Raw genomic sequence first — 26,002 nt, forward strand, 5'->3', positions numbered from 1 at the left:
TAAGCTTATTTGATGGAAAGGGAAATGAGAAGGGAAAAGTTAGCTTCTTACCTTGGGATGCCATCAAGCAAGTGAGAACTAGCTAGAGGGTTTGGGGCATGGCATAGAGATATAGGGTTCCCATCATCAGTTTGCCACCTTCTCCAACAGTTTGATATGAGGTGGAAGAGCATGGGCCTTTTCTATTTCTCCTGAGAAGAATCTTCTCTCCTTTCTCATGTCAGCACAGTTGTATGTTGATGGAACAATCTGATCAATAGTTGACAAGACAATATTATATCAATCAGCAATCAGTCCTCTTCAGATAATTAAACATGGGATAGAATTAGGTGAGGGCAATGACAATGTCCTGATAGAGGGAAAGAAAGCCAGGCACCTTCACCATCTCTGGAACCAAAAGTTTCTCCAACTTCACAAATTTTCAAGTCTGTTCATTTCTGTATCTGCTCTGATGGAAAAGAGGTAAATATGAGTGATTAGGCTTCAGCATGGGTGGATGGGCTATCTTCTTGTTTTCAAGGATGTCCTCAGGCAACTGTTCTTGCAGTCACAATTTTCCAGACAATTCAGGTTTCTGGAAGCCTGACAGGCAGGTAAATGCGGTGTTGCTATCTCAGGACCCCCGCCTGCCTAGAGGTCAGTCTTCTCTCACCTTGGTCTCTGGCAAAGGCAGGGGAGAGTGGGCTGGGGACACCTGGGGAGAGACTGGGGAAGGAGGCTTTAGGGAGAGAGCTGGGAGGGTGCTCAAAACTTCTTATCAGCTAAGATTCTGCTGATTGTTGGGCTTAATTGTCAGAAGATCAGCTGAAAATTCGAGTTGAGGGAAAGAGAAAGTGGACTCAGATTCTACCTATGGGGCCGCCATCTTCAGCCCTCTCTGTTTCCTCTTTTTCTGTTATGTGTTTCAGTTTTGAATTTTTGTGTGTGTGGTTACCACTAGGTATATGCAAAAGTAGGTATTATATATAGAGAGAGAAGTCATTTTTCTTATGAATGAATTTTATTTCCATTGCCCTTTGCAAATTCAGACCTTTATTCCCTCTCCTCTTTTGTTTTTGTCGTCATAAATTATCCCTATTTTTTCTGAGTTTATTTCTGAATTGCAGTAGCTATTGTCTCCTTCTTTTTAAATGTTTTTACTTCCTTTAACATTTATGTTATATTTCAATGTTTATTACCCTATTCTGGGAACAAGGGTTGCTATTTCCTGCTTCTGTCTGCTTGTTATTCATTTGCTCATAGTTTTGTATCTTTTACCTTTTTGCTTCAGGTAGTGGAACACCCTTCAGTATTTTCAGTAATGCAGGTCTTGTGCTTGTAAATTCCCTTAGCTTTTGTATGTCTGCAAAAGTCTGTGCTTTCTTTCATAGCCAAAGGATAACTTTGCTGGCTATATTATTTTTGGCTGATAATTTCTGTCTTTCCATAGTTTGAATATTTGAGTCTACTCTCTCCTAGCTTATAGGATTTCTGCTTAGAGATTTGATGATAATCTAATGGGGTTTTCTTTAAAAATTACCATCTTCTTTTCTCTGATTGCCTTGTGAATTCTTTTCTTATTATTAATTGTTGACAGTTTTAATATAATGTTTCTTAATTAAGTTTTCTATTAGCTTTATGAATTCAAGGATCTGGTTCTTTCCATCGTCTTGGGAAAATTTTGTCATTTATTTTAACAAGCTCTCTGTTCCCTTCGCCCTCTCTTCTTCTGGCATTTCAAATTATCTTTAAATTTCACTTTGTAATTGAGTCAAATAGTTGTCATAGACTTCTTTCAATTTTCTTTATTTTTGATTCTCCCTCTTCACTTGAATTATTTCTATATTTCTATCTTTTCTATCACTAATTCTTTCCTCTATGTGGTCTGCTTTAATTCCTAAGTTTGTTAGTTTATTATTCATCTCTTCTGTTGAGTTACTCAGCTCTGGAATGTTTCCTTTTTTAATAGTTTAAATCTTTTTGAAGTACTTCTTTTGTTTGTTGATTTTGTTTCTGAGTTTCTTCAATTGCCTTTCTGAGTTTTCTTGTATCTCATTGATATTTTTCAGAACTGCAATGTTGAATTCTCTGTTGTTTAAATCAAGAAACAACAGTGTTAACACAGATTTAGAGAAAAATGAACTCTTGTGCACTGTTAGTGGGAATACAGATTGGTGCAGCCACTGTGGAAAACAGTGTGGAGGTTTCTCAAAAAATTAAAAATGGAACTCCCTTATGATCCAGCAATTCCATTTCTGGGTATATATCTGAAGGAACCCAAAACATGAATTCAAAAGAATATAAACACCTCTATGATCATTGCAGTATCATTTACAATAATCAAGATTTGGAATCAGCCCAAGTGCCCATCAGTAGAAGAATAGATTAAAAACCTGTGGTACATTTACACAGTGAAATACAACTCAGCTGTTAAAAAAAAACTTAGCTTATAAGAAAGCTTGGATGGAACTAGAGAACATTATGCTAAGTGAAATAAGCTACAAAAAGAATGACAAATATATAATTTCACTTGCATGTGGAATTTAATGAAAAAAATAAACTAACAAAATAGAAACACTGATAGATACAGAGAATAGACTGACAGCTGTCAGAGGGAAGGGAAGCTTAGGGGCTGGATGAAAAATGTGAAGAGATTAAACAAACAAAATAAAACCTCATAGTGACAGAAAATAGTATGGCAATTATGAGAGGGAAAATGGGATAGGAGGAGGTAGAAGGTGGTAAAAAGAAGCTAAATGGTGATGGAAAGAGACTTGACATTGGATGATGAACATACAATATACAGATGATATATTACAGAATTGTACACTTGAAACCTATAAAATTTTATTAACCAACATCACCCCCATAAATTCAATAAAAATAAATAAATCACATTTTTTTCATGTCTTTAGGTTTATTTTCTGGGGATTTAAAACAATTTCTCTCTGACTTCCCTTGTTATCGTGGTTATTTTATTGTGCTTGATGGATTATTTCTCTGAGCTTTTATGGGAATAAAATCTCCTTCCCTCCCTCTCTCCCTTCCTCCCTCCCTCTCTCCCTTCTTTTCTTTTAGAATTTGACACTTCAGTTTAGCAGACCGATAAGTAGAAATCTTTCTTTTGCTTCCCAGTAGGTGGCACTAAAGTATGTTTTTATTTTCTTTTACCTGTACTGCTGGGGCTTCCAGGATCTCTGTGGGGTGGTGTTACCTTGGCCATTGAAAATGCTTCATATTTCCTAAGGAGGTGGGCATTTTTTTTATCACTAGGTGATCTTGGTAAATTCCTGTAAATTGGAAGTGGTGATTTCTGGGTCTCCTCTGTTGCTGGTGCTGCCTTCCTGTAGCCAGAAGCTTGTGGCAGAGTTGTTTCAGCTGCCTCTACTAGGCTGAGCCATGATGATTGGAGGGTGGGTGGGTGTGGCGGGAAAGTGGTTCATGAGTCTGCAGTTTTGATTTTTCTCATAGGTTTAGTCACAGTGAATACAGACCACTTAGGTTAGAAGGGTTTTTTTAGCCCTCTTTTGGTCTGCTGAGTGAGGACGATTTTACTATCTGGCAGACCACAGGTGGTGGGGTAGGGATATTCCTGCATCTGTGGAATCATTTGTCTGACACTGTTGGGCTTTGGAGTGCTGCGATATTTTTGGACCATTTTTCTGCTCCTGATCCTGGGTCCAGTCTCAATGTGTATCAGCCACTCAAGCCCTTTTGCTGTCTATGCCTCTCTGGTCTGGACTGCCCAGTCAGTGCATGCTGTATCCCAGCTTTTCACTGCTACCGTGTTTGCAGGGGCCATAAAGACTGTTGGGTGTGCTTGGTTTCTGACTCTGCCCTTCTCCCTCCCTGCCTTTTCTCCACTGTTTGCTCATATATGCTTACTTTAAGATGTTTCAGTGCATGATATCTTAGACATGTTGTCCATTGAGCAGGGAATCTTTTGTTGCATTATAGCTATCCAAAGTTGTAACTTCAAGGGGAGAGACCTAGAGGTCCTCTCATGCTGCTATGTTGCTGACATCAATCACTTCTGTGTATTTTAATTTTTAAATGAATGGGGTGAATTTCTAAATCACAGAGTGGAGCAGAGCTGTGTCCTTGGCCATCCTGTCAATTCCTGTGCAGTGAGCCATTCAAATTTGCATAATCTGAGGCAACAGCCAGGGCGTTCAGAGGTCCTCCACACTCTACTCACTTTTATTACTAACTGGCCCAGGTCAGAAACCCCAAGTAAGAACTGAGCTCCCTGGTTGGTAGGATGCAGAGAAAGAGTATGAGATTATTGCTAAAACTTGATCTAATTGGGTTCTGGAATTGTGAAGCGGCAGAGGCAGGTTAAAGTTAAGCTAAATAAAGAAAATCTGAATATATTCCATCATTTTGGTTAATGGCCTGGGCAGTTCCAAGAAAACAGTATTAACCACAATGAGATATGGTGTGGCTTGGCAGAGCTCAGAATAAAGGATTATTTAAAAAAAAACAAAAACCTTCTCTCTGTTTTTTTTCTTTTCTGTTGGTGAATGTAATAGTAGAAAATGACCAGTTTGACTTGAAAATAAGCAGGCTCAGCAGGACAGCCATTTGGGGAAATTCACCAGGGCTGATGCAAGACTCCCAGAGAGAAAGGAGCTTGACATATCCCACTTTCATATATTACTTTCCAGGAAAGCTTTCTCTGCTATTTCCAGATACATGTGTTATCTTGGTCCCTCTGAGAGCAAAAATTTATGTTTGTTTAAAAGGGTTTTACTAGTAAGCACTTCCTTAAGAGAAAAGGACATTTGTTTATTAGTTTTACTTTTGGTTTAGCTACTTAAAAGCTGAAATTTTGCAAAGACCAGAGTTGTTAGCATCAGGCACTTGGTATATGTAAAAATGTGTGGATGTGTTTCATTGCAATTGTCTGTCATCATATAATTCAATAGAACTCAAAGCCGTCCACTGGGTTCATTGCTGCATCCAGTGAAGTAAGTCTAGATTGGGTAAAGCAAAGGCATGCATAAGAAAACAAAGTGTCCTGAAAAGAGACTAATTAGAAGCCAAATTCATGTCCTCAGAACATTTAGATGCTTTTCCTTTTTTGACTCTTATGAAGGATTTACTTTTTATATCATACTGTAAGTGCAAAAGTAAGACCTAGATAGTTCTTTTTCTTTCTGGCTCAACAACATAGGTTGCCTCAAGTATAAGTCAATTTCCTTTTAGTTCTGAGTTTGCTGGTGGAGATTTGAGGTTATAGAGTCAGCTTGGCTATGAAAGTTAGGGAAAGGGGTGCTCAGAAATCTAAAAGAGGGAGTATTGTCTACTTTTTTTTAATTGAAATACTACTAATGTATGTTGCAAGAGTGTTCTAAGAAACTATGGATGGTGTTTTCTCAATTGATCCTGGAATTTTTAAAAAGAAAACCTGTTATAAACAGAAACTGGTCATTTTGATGAGTAAATAAAGAATGTAGCAAGTAGCTCTGATGGTAAATCAAAACTGTTGGTTACTATTAGGATATTGATTAAGACAACTAAATGCCAGTAGGGCTCTTATCTACTTTCTGATTGAATTTATGGTATTGAATTTGAATCAATATTTTTCTCTAGGGCCCCAAATTATTATTTTATCAATTTTGGCGCATTATTTGGTTATATTTTAGTATTGACTTGACTATGGTCAAATGTAGAGGATTTTAAAAATATATAAAAATTATTTAATCAAGCATGATTAAATCATCAGAGAATTTCAGTGAATCTAATTGCTGGGATACCTTCATTCATTTGATAAGCTGAAAAAAAGATAGATTAATAAGATTATAAATATGGCATCTATAAAAATTAAAGCCCAGAGAAGACATATATCTGTGTCATCCTTTTGTTTCAGGCTTTTCAAATAACCTTACATGCTTTCAAGGTGTTGTTTTTATTTTTGAAATTTATTGCTCTTGCAGCAGGGAAAAAATAACATCTGATAGAAGGGAAAGAAAAGAAATGGAAAAAAAAAAGAGAATATAGTAACTAATTTTCTAACTATTTCTCCTTATCAAAGTTGTGAGTTTTTTATTAGGAAATTATATTTAAATTATCTTAAGATTTGGATAACTCTGCCTATTTCCATGCTTCAAAAGGCATCAAGAATAGCACTGGCTTCCTATCATATAGGGATTGGTTTATTGAAAACATTGATGGAGATCATGTAATTGACTGCAGACATTATTATAGTTTTAATCCAGTTTACTAAACTGTTCTCTAAGACAATCAGTTTTTTTCTAAATCAGAAGACCAATATTTTCATATTTGCTGTCATGTTTAAGCTATCCTGTTTGTTGTAAAGTTTCACACAAAGCACATTTTATTTTGTGATTTCACTTACTTAATGCAAGTTATATTGCAGCCTGTAACTACAAATGTGACCCTCTTTGTTTTTGGTGTATTTTCTAATTTAACAATATTCTCTCTGTTTTCTCTTTTGACATTCTAATTCTCTAATTCATAGGTCCAGGCATTGGGTGCACCTTCAGGGCTGTGAACCCTGGATTTCTTTATGGAAACTCAGAAATCAGAATGAACAGATTTGTCATTAAGAACTTAATGTTAAAATGTACCCATTAGTACAGGATTGGGTCAGCAATGAGACTGTGTAGGAGACGATGCTCATATACACTGTTGCAAACAGTTCCCCAGGTGTATACTGTGGAGATGTTCATGCAGAAAGTTTCTTGAGAAGTGCTCCTGGGATCAACACCTATGGGCGTAAAGAGAGCAGGATTGGCAGAGGAAGAATCTGAGCTATGGTGAAGTCATCAAAAAGGCCTCAGATACTCCCACAGCGGTGCTCTGGAGCTAGAATAGCCCTTCCAAGTTGCCCTAATTTGGGGCAAGGGGGCTGGACCTTTATATCCTTGTATTGGCAGTAATGGTCTAGGCTGTTCCAGGAACAGGGAATGAGACTCTGTCGGCAGGAAAGGCTTTCCCAGCTCCAGACTATGTCTATTCCAAGCAGGATGAAACCATACTTCCTAGAGTAGAAGTGGTCCAGTAGACTCACCCTGAAGGGTATGGCTGATTTTCTCAGGGATGGTGTTGAATCAGGGGTCAGTGTTAGTTGTTGTCATTGGTAAGGTAGACAGCAGCACCAGTTGTAAGACTGGACTTGGTATATGGATGCCTGTGCTATTGGGCCTAAGCACAGCCTCTAGCACTACCACCATCAATATTCTCTTCAGGTGCACATTGTGCCATCAGCGAGGTGGTGGTGATGATAGACTAGCTGATGTCAATTGGATGAATCATTTCTGTCTGCTTGGATGGTTAGTATCTCTTCTGAAATAGATGTTCCCTGGTGGACAGTAACTTGTGATCCAATGATCTTCACACTTTGTCCCCTCTTCGATAGGCCCATCCACAAACACCAGAAAATCTAAATCAACCAATCAACAGTGAGGAAATTGAAACAACCATTGAAAACCTTCCCAAAAGTAAAAGTCCAGGACCATATGGCTTTACTAGTGAACTCTACCAAACATCCAAAGATTTAATTGCTCTACTTTTCAAACTCTTCCAAAAAATTGAAGAGGTGATACTTCCTAGCACATTTTATGAGGTCAACATTACCCTGAAACTAAAACCTTACAAGAGTAACAAAAAATGAAAACTACAGACCAATATCTCTGATGAACACAGATGCAAAAATTCTAAACAAAATACTAGCTAATCAAATAAACAATACATTAAAAAGATAATACATCATGATCAAGAGGTGTTCATTCCAGAAGGAGAAGGATCATTTAACAAATGCAAATATATAAATTAATGTGAAACACCATATTAACAAAATAAAGGATAAAAACCATACAATTATATCAATAGATGCAGAAAAAGCATTTGACAAGACACTACATCCATTTAGGATTAAAACATTCAATAAAATGGGTATAGCAGGGAAGTACCTCAACAGAATAAAGGCCATACATGACAAAATCTCAGATAATATCATATTCAATGGTGAAAAACTGAAAACCTAATTTCTAAGATCAGGAGCAAAACAAGGATGTTCACTCTCACCACTCTCATTCAGTGTAGTACTGGAAGTCCTAGCCAGAGCAGTCAGGCAAGAAAAAAAATAAAAGGCATTCAAATTGGGAATAAAATAACATTGTCATTTTTTGCAGATGATTCTTTATATAGAAAATCCTAAAGACTCCACCAAAACACTATGAGAAACCATAAACATATAGAGTAAAGTTGCAGGAAACAAAAATCAGTATACAAAAAGCTGTTGTATTTCTATATACTAACAAAACATTTTCAGGAAAAAAATTTAAAAACTTTCTTTTGCAATCACAGCAAAATAATGTAACTAACAATAAACTTAATAAAGGATGTGAAGTATACACTAAAAACAATAAGACCTTATTAAAAGACATCAGAGAAGACACAAAGAAATGGAAAGGTATTTCATGTTTAAGAATTGGAAGAATCAAAAGCCATAGATAAAAATGGCCTTATTAGCTAAAGCAATATATAAAGTTAACACAATCAAGAAGAAGAAATCAGAAAAAAAATACCTTTCAATATAGCAAGAAGAAAAATAAAGTACCTAGGAATAAATTTAACCAAAGACGTAAAAGACCTATATGCAGAAAACTATACAACATTGAAGAAAAAAATTAAGGAAGACACAAATAAATGGAAGCATATACCATGCTCATGGATTGGAAGAATTACTATCATCAAAATGTCCATACTACCCATAGCAATTTATAGATTCAATGCAATCCCTATTAAGATACCAATGACATATTTCACAGAAATAGAACAGACATTTCAAAAATTTATATGGAACCATAATTGACCCCAAATAGCCACAGCAATTTTGAGAAAGAAAAACAAAGTAGGAGGGATCACAATACAGGACATCAAACTGTACTACAAAGCCACTATACTCAAAACAATCTGGTACTGGCACAAGAACAGACCCATAGACCAGTGGAACAGAATAGAAAGCCCAGAAATAAGCCCAAGTCTCTATGGGCATCTAATATTTGACAAAGGGGGCAGAAGCATAAAATGGAGCAATAATAGCCTCTTCAACAAATCATGTTGGGAGAGCTGGATGGCTGCATGCAAAAAATTGAAATTGGATCATCAGCTGACACCATACACAAAAGTAAACTCAAGATGAATAAAAGACTTAAAATATAAGTTGCAACACCATCAAAGTCCTAGAGGAGAACATTGGCAGGGAACTCTCAGATATCCCACGCAGCAATTTTTTCACCAATATGTCTCCTAAAGCAAGGGACATAAAGGAAAGAATAAACAAGTGGGACCTCATCAAAATAAGAAGCTTCTGCACAGCAAAAGAAAACATCAGCAAAATGAAAAGGGAGCCAACCCTATGGGAAAATATATTCGCTAATGATACATCAGATAGAGGTTTGATCTCCAAGATATATAAAGAACTCACTCGACTCCACTCCAAGAAGAGAAACGATCCAATCAAAAAATGGGCAAAGGACCTGGGCAGACACTTCCAAGGAGGAGATACAGAGGGCCCAGAGGCATTTGAAAGGATGCTCAGCATCACTAGCCATCAGAGAAATGCAGATCAAAACCACATGAGGTACCACCTCACACTGGTCAGAATGGCCATCATAAACAGATCAACAAACAACAGGTGCTGGCGAGGCTGTGGAGAAAAGGGAACCCTAGTCCACTGTTGGTGGGAATGCAGACTGGTGCAGCCACTGTGGAAAGCAGTGTGGAATTTCCTCAAAAACCTGAAAATGGAACTGCCTTTTGATCCAGTGATTCCCCTGCTGGGACTATACCCTAAGAATCCCAAAACGCCAATACAAAAGATCCTCTGCACCCCAATGTTCATAGCAGCACAATTTACAATAGCCAAGTGTTGGAAGCAACCTAAATGCCCATCGGTAGATGACTGGATCAAAAAGTGATGGTACATTTACGCAATGGAATACTATGCAGCAGAAAGAAAAAAAGAACTACTACACTTCGCGGCAGCATGGATGGAACTGGAGAGCATTATGCTAAGCGAAATAAGCCAGGGGGCGAAAGACAAATACCATATGATCTCACCTATAAGCGGAACCTAACCAACAACACAAAGATGCAAGGAAAATAAGACCAGCAACACTGAAAGGAAAAGAAACCAACCGAGACAAGAGGGAATGGGGGGCGGGGGACAAGGAAGGGAAGGGGAAAGTCAAGGAACATATAGCGAGGACTCATGGACAAAACCAAAGGGGAAGAGTTGAGGGAGGGAGCAAGGGAAAGTGGTGGGTGGTAGGCAGAGACAAATGTATTTGAAAAAATAAATTAATTAATTTAAAATAACCCATTTTACACAGGAAAAAAACCCAAAAACCAAAAAACACAATCCCCATCAAATTTCCAATGGCATTTTTTAAAGGAATAGAACAAAAAATCATCAGATTTGTATGGAACCACATAAAACCCCAGTAACCAAGTAATCCTGTTAAAAAGAACAAAGCCATAGATATGACATACCCTGACTTCAAATTATATCACAAAAACAATAACCAAAATACCATGGTATTGGCAGAAAATCAGACACATAGACCAATGGGACAGCATTGAGAGCCCAGAAATAAACCCACATGTATGTGGGCAAATAATCTTTGAGAAAGGAGCTATAAACATATAATGGAGAAAAGAAAGTCTCTTTAGTAAATGGTGGTGGAAAAAGCTACTTGCAAAAGAATGACACTAGATTGCTATTTGTCAACATACACAAAGTGTTACTAAAAATGGGTGAAAGACTTAGACATAAGACCGGAAACAATAAATTACATAGAATACACAGGTACTAAATTTATGAACTTTGGTCTTAGAAAGGATTTTACTGTATGATTTTGACCCTAAAGTCAAGGGAAGTAAAAGCAAACATAAATAAATGGAAGTATATTAAACTAAAATGTTTCTGCACAGCAAAGGAAAGCACCAACAAAAGAAAAAGGCAACCAACTGAATGAGAGAAGATATTCAGAAACAATACCTCTGATAAGCGGCAATATCCAAAATAAGAGGTCTCTCCAGAAAGCTTCCATCCACGTAATATGAAAAATGGAGACATTTATTGAAGATACAAGATATATTGTACATAGGACAATGATACTTCAGTCCCCTTCAAAATAGACACCTTGGGACCTTACACAGTTTCCCCAGAGTCTCTTCAACTGTTCAAAACATTCTGCAAAATCCTTTCTTAGAATTGCCATCAGGTGCCCCATTGTATTTTCCTGAGTCTCATCAATGCTCTGAAATCTCTTCCCTTTCAAAAGGTGATTTTAGTTTTGGGAAAAGCCAAAAGTTGCAGAGCACCAAATATGGGCTGTAGTGGGGCTGAGTCACTGGGGTGTTTTGATGTTTTGCCAAAAAAAACTGCACAAGACATGATGCAGGAGCAGGTGCATTGTCGTGATGAAACTGCCAATCACAAGTTGAACATAGCTGCTGCCATTTTCTTTGTATTGCATCTCTGCACTCATTGCGTTGTCTCTGAAAGCCTTCTGAATCATCTGAATAATTTCTGGGGAGGTATGTTCAAGCTTAACCCAAAATTGGACACAGATTCATTGCTCTACTCGCTCGGTCATTTTGAATGTGATGGCCACACAGTATACATGCTCACTTAATGGCGTCTACTGTCCCCACTGACTAGTATAATGAAGTTGTCATTGTTTATGCATGTACATTCCAGCTCACTGTCCTTGGCTGCCAGGTTACATTGATGTTTTGCACATTGTTCTCATTATATTAACAATGGCTGGACTTTTTGAGGACAGACCTCGTACATAAAGAACCCATACAACTCAACAACAAAAAACCCCAAACAATCTGATTAAAAAAAATGGGCAGAGGACCTGAACAGTCACTTACATACAAACAAATGGCCAATAGATATATGAAAAGATGCTCGACTTTACTAGCTATTTGGGAAATGCAAATCAAAACTCCAATAAGATATAATCTTACATCTGTTAGAATGGCTATTATCAGCAAGACAAGAAATAACAAGTGTTGGAGAGGTTGTAGAGAGAAAGGAACACTCATTCGCTGCTGGTGAGAATGTAAATTGGTAAAGCCATTATGGAAAACAGTATGGAGGTTCCTAAAAAAAAAATTAAGAATAGAGTTAATATGACCCAGCAAGCCCTCTTCTGGGTATTTACCCCTCCTCCTAAATGTAAACACATTTATTTGTAAATATGTAAGTACCCCTATGTTCATTGCAGCATTATTCACAGTGGCCAAGACATGGAAACAACCAAAGGGTCCTGTGATATATGATTATACAAAAAAGATGTGGTACATATATACAATAGAATATTACTGGGCCATAAAAAAAGGATGAAATACTGCAATTTGTGACAACATGGATGGACCTTGAGAGCATCATGCTAAGTGAAGTAGTAAGTCAGCTGGAAAAGAATAAGAACCATGTGATCTCACTTACATGTGAAACAGAAAACAGAAAGCAACAAATGAACAAACAAAAGAAACAAACTCAGGCCCCAGCCAGGTAGCTCTGTTGGTTAGAGTATTGTCCCAGTGAGCCAAGGTTGTGGGTTTGATCCTCGGTCAGGACATATAAAAGAATCAACCAATGAATGCATACATAAGTGGATCAACAAACTGATGTTTCTCTCTCTCAATCTCTCCTTTCCTTTCTCTCTCTAAAATCAATAAATAAAAACAAAAAAAATCATACGCAGCAACAATAGGGTGGTTACCAGAGGGGAAGGGGAGTGGGGAGACATAGTAAAGTTTAAAGGGGGTCAAATATATGGTGACCCCCTTTATGTGGTGTTGGAAGATGATTTGATTTTGGGTGTTAAACAAGTAATGCAATATACAAATGATATATTATAGAATTTGACACTTGAAATCTAAATAACATTAATGAATGTCACCCAATAAGTTTAATTAAAAATATAATAAAATCATATTCAGGAATAAAAAAGAATATGTGCTTATCTGGTAAACCTATAAAGAAAAATACGCACTTGATTACATTGTAGGTCAAGAGAGGGTTACTCAGGTGAATGATGGTAATTAATTAAGTTGTAATGGTGATTTTGTATATTTTTGTATATGTTTGTGATTTTCACAATAGATGAAATTTAAAAAAAACTCTAAGAGGCTTTACTTAGTTAAGTATCTACTTAATACTCACCACCTAGAAAGTATCTAATTGTCTGCTAGTTGTATGGGATGAGGGAAAAGAAATACATGCTCTATCTGCTTCTCTCTAAATTCTTACAATCTAACTTTATGAATAAAACAAAAAATATCTAAATTCACTACAGAAGAATTATGGATGAAGAATAGGTTGGAAATAGGCAGAGATTCAGGAAGTAGGAATAACTAAAACAATCACAGAGTTGGAGTTGAGCAGGAATTATATAGGACCCTGCCAGTACATCTAGATTACAGGGGCTAAAGAATAATACAAAATATGTTTGTTTTTGAAGAGCCATATTACAGAAGGTTGTTACTTCTGGGCTGTGGTCAGTGGACAATAGAAAGATAAATGTGGAATTTCGTCCCTCTTTGCCTTCCTCCATCAGTCTTCCTTTCATTGTTTAATTGAGCACTACTCTTGTGCTAAAGCCCAACTGGGTGAGCATAACTGTGAACACACTAATAATATGGCCTGCCCATAGGGAGAATTTAGTCACTTAACATCGCTGGAATGGGTCCGAGAATGCTGGGATAAAGGGGCTGGCAACTGGGTGCGACTAGCCCAGACTGAGCTTTAATGGAAAACTTAAAACACACCTTCTTTAACACCATATCATGGCACCACCTACACATTCATGCCAGGGTAAGTGCTCTGAGCCCTGGCAGTCAAGTAGGTTGCTCCTGCCGGGCTGTCTGGACCCCCTCCCCACAGCGCGGCAGTAAGACCAGCGCCGGAGCCGCTCTGCAGGAGGGCAGCCGTCCGGCCTCCCGGAGCGCAGGTGGGTACTGCGGACGTTTGGAGTGCAGTGAGAAGGGACGCTGAGAACGTGTGCTGCTTGATGAGCTCGAGGCTGGGCGTGCCTTGTGTTTAGGACACCCGTCAGAGAAATGCAAGCACGCGCATCTCCATTTAGAGCTGTATCAAAGTAGTGATGAGACGATGAAGGCTTCAGAAGGGAGGGCTTCAGTGGAGCGCTCTGAAATCTGGGAGGTTTGTCCCTGAGAGCGCGAGGCATTTTCTCCTGCAGGTAAGACGAGGGCGGCGGCGGGGCGGGGGCAGTGAGCCGTAGCGCCCACCTGAGACTGGACAACAGGAGCCCTTGGGTCTCAGGGCTCAGCCTTAATCACCGGCCTGATTTAGCAGATCAGACTGAAGAGAAAGTGCCTTGGTCCTTTGTGGGATCCCCCGCTCAGGCACGCAGTCCCGGGTTAGCGCGCACCCGGTGCCCTGCTCCTGGACACACACCGAGTGCAGCCGTCAGCGAGCTCCTTCCCAGTCCGTCTCTGAGGTTTGGGAGGGCAGGCGTTCAGCTGCCTCTCCTCTGGGACTTCGGGCCACCTCTGGCTACTGCTCGGACCAAAAGATCTCTCTCTGTCCCCCACATCCAGAAGAATCTTTTCTTAATTTGGGAAACCCCTCTATTCCTGTCCTCTCCTGAGACACTGCCAAAAGCTTTCTCATGCAATTTCTTACCGGTTCAGAATACCTAGGAGAATCTTCGCAAAAAAGCCAGAATCTTGTCTAACTAAAAATCTTATGTCCTGGAAATCCAACTATGGGTGTCATCATGCTGGCACGAAACCGGGGTAGCAAGCCTGCCTGCTGTTAGGAAAAGGAACCAATGAGGGCTAAACCGGAGACGCAGTGACCCCTGACTGTTGCACCGGCACCTCGCACGCAGAAACCTCTGTTGTGCTTTCTCTCAATCACAACCCTCTCTAGGTCCTCGGCGGGACCTAGACAAAACTTCTTGCATCACTTCTCCATCCTTGCTGTCACCAGTTCTTCCTCCCGAATCCACGCCCTAACACTGCCACCAAACCTTGTATCCAGTGATGCAGCTCCAGTGATCTTGTCTCCATACTCCAAGAACTCCTTTTAGTTGACTCTCGGCACACAGTCAGCCATTTCTTCTTTCTTGAAACATCCTTTCCTTAGTTTCACTGTCACCATCTTATTGGTGTTCTTCCTGTTTCTCTGGTTTTTCCAACATGAATGCTGCCCTTTCTCTGTCTTTCGTCCTCTCCACTCTTTTCTCAGGCTATCTGTGGACTCCCACGACTTCATTACCATCTTACAGATTTACCTTCTGCTAAACAATCCTGTTGGCTCCATACTCTCATACAAATTTATTTGGCATTTCCTCTTGTGTATCTCATCTCATATTCAGCCTGTCCAAAATATAGTCTCTCACATTCCCCAATTTCCTTTAGAAAGGACACCATGATTTACTCAATTGCTCTAACCAAATACCCAATAGTCATTTTTGGTGCTTTCCTCTCCTTTCTTTCAATTATATTATGTCTTTAAGTTTCTCCACTTAATTCCAGCTCACGTCATCACTCCATTCTGCTGTGTTCTCACTGTCTCACTGTCTACAATGGCCCTCTGACTCTTCTTGATATCCAGTCTTGTCCATCTCCAATGTAGTCTCATATGGTAGCCAGAGTAGTCTTATTTAAAAACACAAATCTGATATATCCCTTCCATGCTTAAAACTCTTCAGTGTTTTTCCATTTCCTTCAGCTCAGAATTCCTAACTGGTCTAAAAACCCTGCATAATTTCTCTACTTTTTTCTCCAGCCTCATCCTATGCCACTCTCTAGTTTGTTCTTTTTTTGTTTTGTTTTGTTTTGTTTTTTATTAACATACCATGCTTTTTCTTGCCACAGGAAATATCATACATTCTGTTTCTTATACTTGGAAAGTGAAAATATTCCTCCTGCCTGACTCCTACCTATCATCAAGATTTTCTGGATAAAGCCCATTTCATTGGATGTTGCTAGGATTTTGATTAAGGTGTCGAATCTATAGATCGACTTGGGAAGAACTGATATTTTGAAAATCAGAGTCTTCATACCCTTGAACATGGAATATCTCTCCATTTTTTAGGTCTTCTTTTTTTGTTTTATCAGAGTTTTGTAGTTTTCCTTATACAAATTGGTATATACTGTGTTAGATTTATACCTAAGTATCTCATTTTTGGGGATGCTAATGTAGTGGTATAGTGTTTTTAATTTCAAATTTCATTTGTTTCATTGTTGGTATATAAAAAAGAGATTGATGTTGCATATTAACTTTGGACCCTGCAAACTTGATATAAGCTAACTACTTATTAGTTCCAGAATTTTTTCTTGATTTGTTGGGATTTTCTACATAGACAATTATGTCAATGATGAACAAAGAGTTTTATTATTTTTTCCAATCTATATATATTTATTTCCTTTACATTAGCTAGAACTTTCAGTACAATGTTGAACAGGAGTGGTGACAGGGAGAATTCCTTCCTTGTTCTTGATCTTAGGGGGAAAGCATCTATGTTCTCATCATTTAAGTATAATGTTAGCTGTAGGTTTTTGTAATGCTCTTTATCAAGTAGATGAAGTTCCCTGCTATTTCTAGTTTGCTGAAGGCTTTTATCACAATTGGGGTTTGGACTTTTTCAAATGCTTTTCTGCATCTACTGATATGATCATATGATATTTCTTTAGTCTGTTCACATGTTGGGTTACATTAATTGATTTTTGATTGTTGAACCAGCCTTCCATACCTGTGATAAATCCCAGTTGGTTGCCATACCTGGGATAATCCCACTTCTTTTATAATTGCTGGATTCAATTGGCTAATATTTTGTTGAAGATTTTGCATTAATGTTCATGAAAGACATTGGTCTGTAGTTAGTTTTCTTGTAATGCTTCTATAGAGTTTGGGTATTATTAGGGTGATGCTGGCCATATAGAACATCTTAGGAAGTGTTTCTTTTACCACAGTCTGAAAAGATTGTAGAGAATTGGCATGATTTTTTCCCCTTAAATATTTGATAGAATTTACTAGTGAAACTATCTGGACCTAGTGTTTTGTGTTTTGGAAGGTTACTGATTATTGGTTCAATTCCTTTAATAGACATAGACCTGTTTATATTTCTCCTTGTGTCAGTTTTGATTGACTGTATGTTTCAAGGAATTGGTTAATTTCATTTAAGTTATCAAACATAGAGTCATTTACAGTATTCACTTATTAACTTTTTTCTTAAAATTTTTTTTTATTCTGAACTGAGGACTATTTTTTTCTTCATTGCTTTCAGAGATACAGGAAGGAAGTGAGGAAGGGAAAAAGAAAAAAATTTAATGTGAGAGAGAAACACTAACCAGTTGCCTCCCATACATGCCCTGACCTGGGATCAAACCCAAAACCTAGCTATATGGCCTGATGGGAATCAAACCCACAACCTCTTGGTTCTGGGATGATACTCCAACCAACTGAGCCACACCAGTGAGGGCTCATTGACTTTTTAATGTGCATGGGATCATTAGTGATGACCCCTCTTTCATTTCTGTTACTAGTAATATTTATCTCCTCACTTTTTCTTTTGGTTAGCCTGGCTTGAGGCTCATCGGTTGTACTGATCTTTTAAAAGATCCCATTTTTAGCTTCATTGATTGCCTCTGCTGATTTTATTTTCAATTTTATTGATAGCTGCTCTAATTTTTATTATTATTTTTTACTTTCTGCTTGCTTCAGGTTTATATACTTTTCTTTTTTCTAGTCTTGGTCTTATATTTAATGTTTTGAAGTTTGACCTCGATCAGAAAGTGTTGCAGAAAGTACTTTTATTCTCCTATTAGTTGGGTTAAGTAAACACATATATTTCCAGTTATTATTTTATTTTCCTCCTCTAAATGTCTTAGACTTCTGTGGAATTTCATGAGAAAGTCATTAAACTTTAACAGTAGCTTGGGAAGATTTTCAGAGGCTTAATTTTTATGTATTAGAATGAAACAATGCTTGTATATCACTTATAAAAAAGAAGACAATTTCAAGTTTAATATTTAAATATGCCTGATTTTATCATAAGGAAAAACTTAGTGAAAAAAGACAACACTCTAGTGTTTAAAGGCTGACATTGAAATGGCAGACAATCACTTCTTTCTTTGTGCTTTCTGTTATTCTTATTATTTGTCAACATAAACTCCCTGATTTAAAAAACAACGTGTTTACATGGAGTTGAGGGTTTAGGCATTGTTAATGGGTTCTCTTTCACCATACCTTTGCCCCTTGGTTTGGAGCATCTGTTTCTGAGGATCTGGATGCAGTAGAACTCCTGTCACAAAAACACTTCACCTTAGGGGGCTGCAGGCACACTTGGTGATTGTCCTGCAAAGCTGTGTCTTAAATGTTGCGACGAGTTTAAAAAAAGTGGTTGGAAATACCTTACAAATAATGTTATAAGGTGAACTTATTTTTAATGTGATTTAAGGAAGAAATGTCAACTCGCTTTAAGGAAAAAATGGTAATACTGCTATGTTAAAGATATAAAAAATGGGAACAAATTCTTATGGGAATATGGACGTCATTAAAAAAAAACAGAGCAGAAATAAACTTCAGTTTAAGAAATTCTCCAAAGTTTCTACAGATTTATGTGAAACTACTGATTGATTCTCTTGAATGGGAAACCCGTCAGGTGTTGACTCCACTGCAAAGGTGGAGATTGAGGAAAGTAGAGGAGCAATTGCTTCCAGGGTCTCAGAGACCGTTTCTAAGTTCCTGGCCATCGGTGTAGTTGGTCTGTGGTCCTAGAGGCCTGTTGCCTAGGCAGGCACGCTTCACTGGGCTAGACATTTGATATTGCTTTGCTCACTCTGCTGCCATGCCTTTCCCTGATTACCTATTCCTATGCTGTAGAATATGTTGGGTTAATACTTGTGCATTTAATCGAAATTGTAACCTTATAGATATTGTGAAAATTAAGTTAGACCATGTAAGTATAAGGGCTTTAATAGACACTGATATGAGTATTTACATCGCCTCAGTCAGAATCTGAGGGATACTTGAATGAAGATAGTTCAAAGAAGATTAAAAGAAGACACTGATTACCAAAGCTAGGAACCCTCAAGGATGGTGCAGTAACCCAGGCAGATGAAGGCAGGACTGGAGATGTGTGAGAGGCTATTGGCCAGGAGGAGGCAGAGAAGCTTGGAGAGGACTGCCCTGCTATCAGGACCCAAGACCTCAATGCGGGGCCACACTCAGCCCCCTCATCTGCCCTGCCAGTGCTACCTCCTGGCTAAACCCCTAGGGTAGGCCTGCTGATGTATGAATGGTGACATAGTTCTTGCTGAAGTAGTCCATGCCAATGTGGTCCATGTAGTCAGACTCCCAAGGTAGAGAGCAAGGGGAGAGGTCAAGAGAGAACCTGAAATGGCAAATGGAAGATACCAAGCATAGTTGATAAAGATATCCTTGTGATTTTGTGTTAAAATACCATGTAAAGAGCCATCAATGAAATACTACTTCCATATTTTGTTATTTTGTTTTTTCAGAATATGGTTTTAGCCAGTAGTTTTCAAAGATATTGTTCATAATCATGCATGTGCATGCACACACATATGGTATGATTCCGTAAAACTGACACTACTATGAATTGTTTCTCTGACAGTCAGTAGAAACTCAGACACGTGGGGCTCAGTTAAGATTCTTCTTTTTGATTGATACTTTTTTGCTTATTTATTTATTTCTGTTGGGTCAGGAATAGCTCTTTACTAACCTGGTGGTAACTCCTACAATGCCTATGTTATTTTAATATAGCCATTGTTATCCGTTTCTTTTAGGTTTTGCTTCTTTTGTTACATCTGAGTCAACTCAATAGATTTTTTTCATCTACAATTAATAGAAAAAGTTTCAAATTTCCATGTAGCATAAAAACGTTAATTGTTCTGTATTTTTCTTCTTTCTTTCTTTATAAAAATCATGGCTGGCCTAAGAGTGGATGCATAGTGCTGTCCTGCTTCTCAGCTTTCTTGCACTGATGGGCAAGATGAGCTCCACAATGTGAGAGGAGGACTGTCTGTATAGGACCTGAGTGATTAGAGTAAAACCTGATTCTTTTCTGGACCACGCTGATATGACCTGGATGAGCCTTGTTTCAAATTGAACTGCACCTGAAGTATGCATTAATCATTTAGTTCTGCTGAGACCTGTCTCACTTTCTCTCTTTATTTGGGATTATTTCAGACATGGTATATGTGTGGGTACATGTGCATGCACACGTGCACTCATATGTGCATAAACAAAGAACATGAATTTGAAGGAGAGGTAGTTGTGAAAGCAGTTCCAATCATGTCATTATTTATTTATTGTCAGAGTCAAAGTGGATGTGAGAACTTAATGTCCAGCTCTCATCCCATGTTTATTATAGAGAAGAAATACACTGTTGTTGACAACACATTTTAAGTGCACAGCCTTGAGTGGCCCGTTTTCCTGCAAAAGTCCAACTTCAGGAAGCCACGCAGTGAGTTAGACATGTAGGTCTTTGCTGCATGGTTCTTTCTTTCAACTAAAAATTATGGGACTGTTCAGGTTTCTAGTTCTAAAAGTTTAGTGCTTGGGTCATTCAGTTTAGAGACTGGCTAAATGTGTTAGTTAACTGAGAGAAAATGACTTTAATGTAAGCTGATCTATTTTGCTATTTACATTTACTACTGATCTTATTTATTTCTTAAAGATTTTATTTATTTATTTTTAGAGAGGGGGAAGGGAGGGAGAAAAGAGAGAAACATCGATGTGAGAGAAAAACATCAATTGGTTGCCTCTTGCATGCACCCTCACCAGGACTGAACCTGCAACCTAGGAATGTGCCCTGGTCAGGAGTTGAACCCGAGACCTTTTGCTTTGTGGGACAATGTCCAATCAACTGAGTTACACTGGTCAAGGTGATATTTTTTTTTTGATATTTCTGCCTTTTTTATATTTTTAAACAGGGTCAAAATGAGACACATTTATTTTCAACATTTTACAAATTTATTTAACACTTTGTCTTGTAGAAATAAAGTTATACAGACTGTAGAGTCAACTGTAGTGCTATCTGAATGCTGGTGAGAAGTAGAAGACAGTGTAAATCTGGGGACTGAATTCAGAGGTAAACAACTAGTGAATTTCCATTATACACACATCAGTGTAATCCAGAAGTTATCTGGGGACCCCTGACCTCTTGAGTTCTGTATAAAATTATGTCTGCACATCAGCAAAATTGACAAACCATTAGCTAGGCTGACCAAAAAAATGGAAAGAAGACTCAAATTACTAAACTCAGGAATAAGTCAGGGATCTTATTACTTACCTTGGAGAAATAAAAGGGGTTATAAGAGAATGCTATGCCAACATATTAGATAACCTAGATACATTCCTAGAAAGACATGAACTATCAAAACTGACTAAAAAAGAAAGAAAATATAAATAGGCTTATAATAAACAAAAAGATGAAGTTAATAATAGAAAAACTGTCCATAAAGAAAAGTCTAAGATCAGATAGCTTTACTGATGAAGTCTACCAAACATATAAGAAGAATTCATACTAATTCTTCACAAACTGCTTGAAAAAATGGAAGAAGAAAGAACACTTCTCAGTTTACGAGGCCCATATTACCCTTATCAAAATCCAGCAAAAACATACGAAAACTATAGACTAATATCTCATGAATATGGATGCAAAAATCTTCTACAAATTACTAGCAAACCAAATCCAACCACATAGAAAAAGGATTATATGCCATAACCAAGTGGGATTTATCCCAGACGTGCAAGGCCAGTTCAATATACAAAAATCAATCAAAGTAGTACACCATAGTAACAGATTAGAGCACAAAATCCATAGATCATCTCATTAGAAGCAGAAAAAGTGTTTACCAAGAAAAACGCTCAACAAATCAGGGAGAGAATGGAACTCCTCCAGCCTGATAATAGGCATCTATAAAAACCTACAGCTAACATCATACTTAATGGTGAAAGACAATGCTTCCTCCTACAATCAGGAAGTCTGCTCTTACCACTGCTATTCATCTTTGTAGTGGAGGTTCTAGCGAGGGCAATTAAGCAATATAAAGTAATAGGCATCAGAATTGGAAAGGAGAAAATAATACTATATCACAGATGACATGATCTCATATATAGAAAATTCTAAGCAATCCCCAGGCACACACAAAACTATTAGAACTATTCATTGAGTTCAGCAAAAATTAATTGTACATAACTAATTGACTTGTTTTAGTTTGTGTGAATTCCCAATGGCCTTATGTAAGTATTTATGGTCACTTTTGCCCCGGGTCCTGATTTTGTGAGAACCAAATAGCATTGATCTAGACACTACACTAACTCTCTTGATCAGTTTATATTCTAAATTGCACTTAAGCAAAGCAGTTTCTTTTTTTTTTTAAGTGGAAGAAAATTTGAAGGGGTTAATAAAGGGAGAGTCTGTAGTACAACAATGTAAACAAGTGAACATCGGACATATTTTTTCTAAAAATGTCTCCTGGCTGCTCCTTAACAGGCTGCTTACTCTTCTTAATCTCAGTTTCCATCCCTCTTCTTTTCTTCTCAGGAGAAAACATAAACCAAACCAAACAAAGAATAAGAATACAAAAAAGTATAAGAAGCTTAACCATTTATTGTGGTTGATTGAGCCACAAATGATCCACCAGTGTAAGGCTCTCAGCTTTTATTCCAAATGGCTTATTACAGGAACAGAATTTCAAGAATTATGGTACCATATGTTGTTATTACAACTTTCCCTTCATTCACACTTGATTTCAAAGCAAGTAAATGATGTATTCTTTTTTATAAATCCTTACTTGAGGATATGTTATTGATTTTAAAGAGAGAGAAATATGATGTGAGAGAGAAACATTGATTGGTTGCCTCCCATACATGCCAACTAGGCATCAAACTCATGACTCAGGTTATGTGCCTTGAGCAGAAATCCAACCTGCAGCCTTTTGGTGCATGGGATACAATGTTCCAACCAGCCAAGCCACTTGGCCAGGGCTAAATGATGTATTCTTAAAAAAGTCCTTTTCTGGAAAATTTTATCTGAAGAAAGATATGTATAAATTTCAAAGTTCATTGGAGAAAACTTTAAGAACAGTTCCTTGCTTCAGAGTTTAGTTTGCTAGAGTTAATGCATTTATGTATTTGAAGCCTCAAGCATTTGGTAGAGTACCACTGATGCAAGTAGTAAATGCATAAACTTTTATACCATTTTCTGCACATCACCATCCCTTGTGAAACATTGTATATATAATAGTAAGTATGCAGTTTTTTTGATTACTGTCATAGGAACAATTTTATCTGAATTTTGTGGAGAATGTGACAAGAACTAAATTTGAGTGCAGGGAAGAAAATTAGTAGATGAGGAACTTGGAGGGACATGTGATGGTGAGTATGGGTTTGCAGGTTCAACATGGAAATATGTATATTTATTGGGTTGTTTATTTATTCAACAAATATTTATTGAGTGACTACTATATACAATGCAATAGTATAAGTACTGAATGAGGGGTTGTGGGAAGTGACAATAGGGAGAAGACAAGAAGGAGGGTCAGAGTGAGGCCGGTGTGGGAGAGTTGAGGACAGGAAGATGTATCAGGCTATTGTAAGGTCTTGAGCATTTCCTGTTACACATTTTGTGGCACATTTATTGTATAATCAGTTAAGCACAGTCTAGAAAGTGTAGGCATAAGTCAGGGTTCTTTCAGGAAGAGAGATCAGCTAATGGAAGGTTAGCTGCTTGGATGCCCATGATCTGAAGTTTAACTGAGATGAAGGTGATCAAGGTGAATCTACATGATTTAGACCAATAGCCCAGAGAAGCCATTTTGTTATCAATTCAGGGTGCCAGCAAGGTGAGAAATTAAGATGGTACATGAGGGGTCAATAGTGCTCTGGGGGTTGTTTCAATACTTGTGTTACTTAAAGTTTTTGATTTGCTCCCACAAATGATTTTTTTCAGGTTGCCTGCTGAGTAGTTTTGTTTTTTTCCAAATAGGGATGAACACAAAGTGAAATAAATAATTTTGTATGTGCGAGTAAGGACGATACAAATAATTAAATGCAGAACAAAGATTGCTGTGTCTATTAAATTTATGGCTTCAAGGGATATCAAGAAATAAAATAATTTGTTAGTACTATTTTTCCAAGAAAAAAATTTGTAGTAATCATGTTCTGAAATCTCAATTTTAACACAGATGATCATCAAAAATCAGGCTCATTTTAACACTGTCATTCTGGCTACACTGTTGAGAAAAAACAACATTAATGGCAAGGGTGGAGTTTCCGCAGTTGGCATGCTTGGCGGCAGGTTGCAGGCCTCCCATGTGGTTAGCAGCAGTGCTTGCACAGCTGGTGAAAGAAAGTTATAGCCAAGATGGTCACCTAATAGGAATTAGTATTCAGTTTAAGTGTAAATGGCTTAAATGTTGCAATCAAAAGACATAGGGTAACTGAATAAATAAGAAAACAAGACTCATATATATGCTGTCTACAGGAGGCCCACCTCAGAACAAAAGATACACGCAGACTGAAGGTAAAGGGGAGGGAAAATAGTTTTCATGGAAATGGAAAGGAAAAAAAAAAGCTGGAGTAGTGATACTTATATCTAACAAAATAGACTTTAAAATGAAGACTGTAATGAGAGACAAACAAGGACTCTACATAATGATAAAGACAATAATCCAACAACAGGATATAACCTTTGTAAATACTTATGTACCCAAAATAGGAGCACCTAAATATGTAAAACAAATCTTGATTGATAAAGGGTGAGATCGACAGTATTACAGTCATAGTATGGGATTTTAACACCTCAATGACTTCAACGGGTGGATCTTCCAGACAGAAGATCAACAAGGAAACAGCAGCCTTAAACGACACAATAGAGCAGATGGATTTAATTGATATCGTCAAAGCATTTCATCCCAAAGCAGCAGACTATACATTTTTTTCAAGTGCACATGGAACATTTTCTAAGGTAGACCATGTTAAGACACAAAACAAATCTCAATAAATTTCAGAAGATTTAAATCTCATCAAGCATCTTCTCTGACCATAATGGTACAAAACTAGAAATCAGTTATAAGAAAAAAATGAAAAACACACAAAGACAGGGAGGCTAAATAACATATCACTAAACAATGAATGGGTTAACAGTGAGATCAAGGAAGAAACTGAAAGATACCTCGAAACAAATGAAAATGAGAACACAACAACCCAAAACCTATGGGACACAGCAAAAGCAGTCGTAGGAGGGAAATTCTTGGCATTACAGGCCTATCTCAAGAAATGGGAAGAATCTCAAATAAACAATCTAACTTTAAAAGCAACCAACACATAAAGAAACTAGAAAAAGAACAAACAGGCACAAAATGGGTAGAAGGAAATAATGAAGATCAGAGCAGAAATAAATGAAGTAGAGTCTAAAAAAATACTAAGGATCAATAAAACCAAGAGTTAATTCTTTGAAGAGATAAACAAGATTGACAAACCTATAACCAGAGTCATCAAGAAAAAAAGAGGACCCAAATAAATAAAATCAGAAATGAAAGAAAAGTAACAACTGATGCCAAAGATATACACAGGATTAAAAATTACCTTTATTAATGTTTGTATAATTTTATTAGCACAATATTACTAGTATTCATGGCTTGAAAATTTTGGTTTTTCTTTAAGTGCTTTCTCTTGGCTCTATCAGGTAAGAATGTAAATCATTTATCCCATAATCTTCATTCCCCACATCATCAGTATCATTTTTATTTAATACTTAACAGAAAATATATCTAAATATAAAATGTCACTTAAATTCCAAACAAGTAACTTGGGACTTTTTCTATTAGCCTACATTTAGTATTAAAGTATGTTAAGTTCTGTTTGTCTTGTAAACTGAAGTTGTGTTGTATTACAATTGTATTTTGTTTTACATTACATTAACTTACAGTCTTTTTTTTGTATTAGAAATGTGAAAATATCCATAATTGG

Source organism: Pteronotus mesoamericanus, unplaced genomic scaffold, assembly GCF_021234165.1.
Source record: "Pteronotus mesoamericanus isolate MK-2021 breed Mesoamerican mustached bat unplaced genomic scaffold, CSHL_Meso_final scaffold_54, whole genome shotgun sequence".
Lineage (NCBI taxonomy): Eukaryota > Metazoa > Chordata > Mammalia > Chiroptera > Mormoopidae > Pteronotus > Pteronotus mesoamericanus.